At 35.2% G+C, this 6,000-nt stretch overlaps 1 protein-coding gene across 1 annotated transcript in view; it reads right to left on the minus strand.

The window, feature by feature from the left end:
* Positions 1–2,568, minus strand: part of LOC117116855 (histone-lysine N-methyltransferase 2C-like) — a 61,082-nt gene extending 58,514 nt beyond the window's left edge. Inside the window, exon 1 of the mRNA XM_033260956.1 lies at positions 2,421–2,568. The gene's annotated coding sequence lies outside the window, so the exon portion shown is untranslated. The remainder of the gene's footprint in view (positions 1–2,420) is intronic.
* Positions 2,569–6,000: the final 3,432 nt, after the last annotated feature.

The raw sequence follows: 6,000 nt of genomic DNA on the forward strand, positions 1-6,000 counted from the left end.
ACTAACGATTAATTCTTGACACGCCGTGCGTGTGTGTTTTGTTTTGTACATGAATTAGGAATTGAAAAATGACCACGGTAGTGTCTAAGTGATTTCCTTTCCACCCTCATTCAGAAAGTGTACAATATAGCCCAACATACTTTGTCTGAAGCAGGGACCTTATTGTGTCCGATAACCGCTGCGATTTGTTCGCCTGCAAAAATAGTTTTTAATGACCTGTTCGTTCGTCGTGCACCTGTAGCACTCACAGGGAACAAAGTTAGATTTGTCGTACAATGCAGTATGTAAATTTTCATATGGCAGCCATGCAACATATTTAACAAATATTCTTGGCCTTGAAACAGTAACTACGGTAGATGGCTCCCTTGCAATGTTTATTCTTCCATAAAAAATCTTCAGTAAACACATGTTCCATTGACAAATAATTAGGGAGCTTTTGACTGCACGACTTAGTAGGACGTAGAATGTAATGACGTCATGAAAAGGTCATCTGCCCATGCGAGAACGTTAAGTCATGTCGTCGCAACGATTCTAATGCAATTTGGCCAAATCTATGCTCTGCATTAAACCTAATACAGTCATGCATGAGTGAATCCGTTATAGTGTTGCATCATCACGCAAATAAAAGTCGGCTCTGGAGGAAAAAAATGTTTTGATATGTTGTAGAACTGATTTTTCTGAGACAGAAAAAAGTTGTTTGATGAAAAACTGAGCAACGGTGAATGAGATACAGATTTTTGAGTATTTAAAAACTGGGGGGAAAAGGTGTAAAAATGGGTGGTTACGCCCCTTTTTCACCCAGTTTTTAAATATTCAAAAATCTGTATCTCGTTCACTGTTCCCCAGTTTTTCGTCAAACAACTTTTTTCTGTCTTAGAAAAATCAGTTCTACAACATATCAAAAAATTTTTTTCCTCCGGAGCCTGACTTTAAAAGCTCCATATTATTTTGGAAGATTTTTCAAGCCTTTTACTAATTAACAACACATTCATTCCTCTGCCTTTCTTCACAGTGAACTGCATTTTTTGTAAACAAAGTTACAGTAATGGTTGAAAATTGCTATAAATTTACTATAAATTTCCATCATTATAAATATACTTTTTTTGCAACACAATTTAAAAAAAAAACTGATGAGGACAATTGGTGTATACAGACTGGGATAGGATATAAACACTTTTTGTTACAGTATATGACCAAACCGGAGTTGTCAGTTACGCTGATTGGGAAAATTTAGAGGTTGGTGCATACCCCATCGAATCACAAAATGATGGGTCTGACAAATTGTAATGGGGAAGTTTAGTATAGCACCTTGACCCTACCCACACAAAGTGTTGTGGGGTCTGGGGATCACTCAAAACTGATGAACCACAAAACTCATATTTAAAAACAATTATTAAACTTTTTAATGTGAAACAAACACCTGAGCAGTTCAAAATATTGTAAACAAATTTTTTTTTTTTTATCACCCAAAATAAATTTACTTTCTTAACAGAAACCGAAGATTTTTTTTAATGGCCGAAGGCCTTATGTAGTTGACAGATGAAAATGAACATTCCAGAAGGGTTAACCACATATCATCACAGCAAATGAGGTATTTGATATTTTCAGTCAATTTTGACATTTTTGTTCATAAACATAGATTAAAAATATAGGCCTAGTGTACACATCTGAGAATATTGCAAAATTGTTGTGGTGTAAGCTACAAAAAAGCATGCAAGGAATTGTGTGTGAACATGCTTTTTAAATACCTTGCTTGCAGAATGAATGGGTACAAACGACATGTCTGGCTAGGCCTAGTTGTCTAGGGCCTATTGTAGTAGCGAGGCCTAGGCTAGGCCTAGCCCTAGGCCTATACTAAATTTATTATAATTAGACTTAGGACTAAATGGGATAATCTTAAGTTACAAAAAAAATCCAATACTTTACAATATGATATCGTATGCATTTCATAAAAGCATGTTAATGAAATTAATAAGACATCCGCACAACATGATTTTCAGTGATTGGCTGAATGGTTTGTCGTGAAATGGATTCCGTATCATTTGAAATTCGCTTCAATTTTTAAATATCTTGACGAACTCCTCTGCTCTAGCTCAGACAGCAAACAAATCCACAATCAAAGCATAAACATATATTTTGATTGATATTTGAAAATGCTCACATTTTACTGGATTCTGCACAGGAATATCCAAAGCATGTGCAAGCGTTCGAATTAATCAGAATTCAATCACTACTGCGACGCTATCGTATACCGCACTCAAAACTCACACTGCATCATCAGTGCAGCTTACCTACACTTCTTCACTTCGCATTTTCATCTCAGGCAAATCTCGAAACGATAATTTACATCCAATTCATGCATATTACTTGCAAGCAAACCTCCAGATAATAAATAATAAGAGCACAAAATTACGACCTACCATCTTGAACATTTTAGAATCCGGAAACACATTGGTATTTTGAAACAAAGGCATTAATCTTCGCTTCATTTTCGATTCGGATCCATTTCAACGGCCGCCATATTGGAAGTTATTTACCTTAAAGTGACCTCGGGGATGAATGGAAGGTTGTAGTAAAGTAGTTCTAAGTATAGTAACTAACTCTTTACAAAAATATAAAGTATTATTACGTAATATAGTAAATATAAAATATAAGTATATATATTATTTTAAACAAATGTTCATAACTTGGCCATTTATCCTGTTTCAGTAATTAAGAATGGCGCATTGATCTGCACTTTAATTTTATTTACCTCGTAATCTAGTACGCTAATGACGCTACTTCCTCAGAGGTCAAATTTTGTCGACTCGGCATCATGAATGACAAACAACGCAATCTTTTTAAACGTCGTTGGGGGTCCGTTGACGATGGGTGGGGTTTGGAATGGGTGGTAGTACGCTATACGAAAACGGAGTGGACAATCGCCAATTATTTAATTGTTTTCTGTGTCGATGCATGTAGCTAGCAAAGTCTACCGGTTGTATTATACCATATTCGTCCAGGGAGTTGCTTCGGCAAGACGTTCGTCGTAACCTTCCGATCCGATCAGCGAATATAATTAGAATCTTATATAATTAGAACACCGATTAAAACGAATGTGTATGAGGAATTTGTCTTTTAAACGTTTATCATGGCCATCAATACGATTGTTCAGATTTTTATTAGGTCTGAGCCCAGTCCAGTCCTATCTCTCACTCTCAATCACCGACGTAGGCCTACTGTAGGCTATTTTTATTGTGGTCTGGAGACCTCAAAATAAATGCTACGAATCGCAGTGCATAACATTAAACTTAAAGGGATTTGAACGAGTACCAATGGGTACAGGTCGGAGATGGTGTACCTAAAATAAACTTAGGCGTCTTTGAGTGATAGACAGAAAGGAATTGAGTAGTGAAGCCGAGAAGCGAGGGGCGTTGATTATTTAAAAGAAACGGCTTCACAAAACTAGGTTCGATGGGTTCAACGAGAGGGGGTAGTATTAAAAACCATGATGGGTCTAGGTATCCGTAGCCATGAATTATTTCAGTTAATATAATAGGCCTAGGTCTGATATTAAAACGGTACAATAGGCCTACAGTATAGGCCTAATACTGAAAACAATATCAATAAATAGGCCTAGGCCTATACTGTATAATATCAAGACTTAAAAAGAGTGATAAAAATGACCACTGATGTGTCAACCCAACGCTTCACAGACCTACGATTTTTTTCCTTCCCTTCTTTTTCAATTTGTATAGGCCCAGGCCTACTCTTCGTTTTTTGACTGTTGCGGCAGAACGGGAAGGGACGTATTTTGTGACCATTAACACATTTAATGAAAAAAAAAAAAGAAAAGAACTTGTCACAAAGCAGAATTCAGTGATCTGGAAACATGAGGATTGAGTCACTTTCCAGATTAATCCTTAAATTTAGTCAGTGGATATTCAGCCGGTACACTTTAAAAAAAAAATAAGAATACATTTTATAAGAACACTAAATTAAGAACAAAATAAGGACAAATTGAGGCTGAGGTAAATTGTCAAATGAAGTTTTTATTTTTTTTAAATAGAAAACCAACACATCTTATCTGTACCTTATTTGCAGTAGTTGTGACTATGTAATAGGCTTATGCCTACCACCTATAATACAGTACAGTGATATACTTTTCCTGATGATGACATAAATAATGTCGAAATATTGAATTCCAACACGATGGCGGGCATGTCAATACTTGGAGGCCTGGGCCTATGTATTATATTTTCGTACAGTGATATACTACTGTAAAATAGGCCTATAGTTCTCAATGTTTGAAAAGTGCAAAAAATAAGAACAAAATAAGTACAACTTGAGCCTGCGATAGGCAAAAAATAAGAACACTGAGCCCGGGCAAAATTTTACTGGTTCTTATTTTTTTTTTTTTAAATAGTGTAGGCCTAGTAGTAGATTAAAAACTTTTTCGTTTGTACTGCATTTGCATGAAGTGATGGAGCGCATGAAATCTTTCAAGGAAAATTATAGATAATAAAATGTAGACTTTCTTAATTTGATCTTGTTTTGGCAAATCATTTTTTTTTCATTCGCTTCGTTTTTGACAAAATATGTCATATAGGCTTATTTTGAAACTGAGACAAAGAGCGGAATGAAATCTGAGTGAGCGGACCGTGGGCCGAACTTCCGACAGTTATGTGATCGTATTGTTGAAATACGTCCAATAACAAAGAGCCACATGATCACGTATATACCAAGGATTGAATAATACACAAGACAATTTTCTATGTCGGTCGACCCCAATCGTGTCGTTGTTTCAAGGGCACAAACTTGATAGTGGATAAAAAAAGCTAAAAAGAAATTGTTCATATAGAAAATAAAAGAAATAAGAGAGGTTTCTACACTAGAACAATTCGATAACGATTTATCAGATAGGCCTATGCGATAACAATATAGGCCTATTTTGACAAATCAAATCAGATGACGCCATGATCATGGAAAAACATTAAAATCGTAGTACTATCAACGATTTTATCGTTTTTCCATGATTATGACGTCATCTGATTTGATTTGTGAAAATATTTTGTTATCTTATACACGATAAATCGTTATCGAATCGTCCTCTCTGAAAACTTCTCTTATTTCTTTTGTTTTCTAGCTTTTTAGCTTTTTTAACGTTATCGTTATCGTTGAAGTATAAACAGGCCTTTAAGCTTGGTTTCCAAGCTACATGCTGTCGCCGACAGCTTTCGGTGATGTTGTTTGGTCGGTCGAATATGGGAGCCTTCCCGATTGCGTCAGGGACTGCTACGCAGTAGGCCTAGCAGGGTTTGAAGGAACCAGGCTTTATCTGCAGCGCTCAGGAGTATGCGTAAAACTCCGAAATCGAAGGGTTGATTGAAAGTTTAAAAACTCCGATTTTGGAGTTTGTAGGATTTTGGAGATTTTAGGTTTGATTGAAAGTTTTAAAACTCCAATTGCAGTTTTCGCGTATAGTACGCAGAAATTCCGAAATCGGAGGTTTGATTGAAAGTTTGAAAACTCCGATTTTTTAGTTTTCGCGTAGGCCCATAGTACCGGTACGCAGAAACCTCAGAAATCGGCTCGTTTTGCTCTCTCTATATAGGGAGACCTTGTTTAATTAACGCAGAAACTCCGAAATCGGAGGTTTTTTTTTTCTTTAAATTTGAAAACTCCGATTGTTTTCCATCTCGCGATCGCAGTCACAACTCTAGGTCACAGCAAAGATGTCACAGTGTACTGTTTTCATCATAGACGACCTCAGTGAGGATATATTTAATAAAGTTGAAGACAATTTTAGCTGGTTTAGCAGTATTAGATTGGCAAATGATTATATTAAAACGTATGAGGATCCAAACACTACTCATTTTATTTTTATTTATTTATATTTTTATTTATTTATTTATTTATTTATTTATTTATTTATTTATTTATTTATTTATTTATTTATTTATTTATTTATTTATTTATTTATTTATTTATTTATTTATTTATTTATTTATTTATTTATTT

Source organism: Anneissia japonica, unplaced genomic scaffold, assembly GCF_011630105.1.
Source record: "Anneissia japonica isolate Jap-2015-1 unplaced genomic scaffold, ASM1163010v1 scaffold1302_len1884557_cov193, whole genome shotgun sequence".
In the NCBI taxonomy this organism is placed as follows: domain Eukaryota; kingdom Metazoa; phylum Echinodermata; class Crinoidea; order Comatulida; family Comatulidae; genus Anneissia; species Anneissia japonica.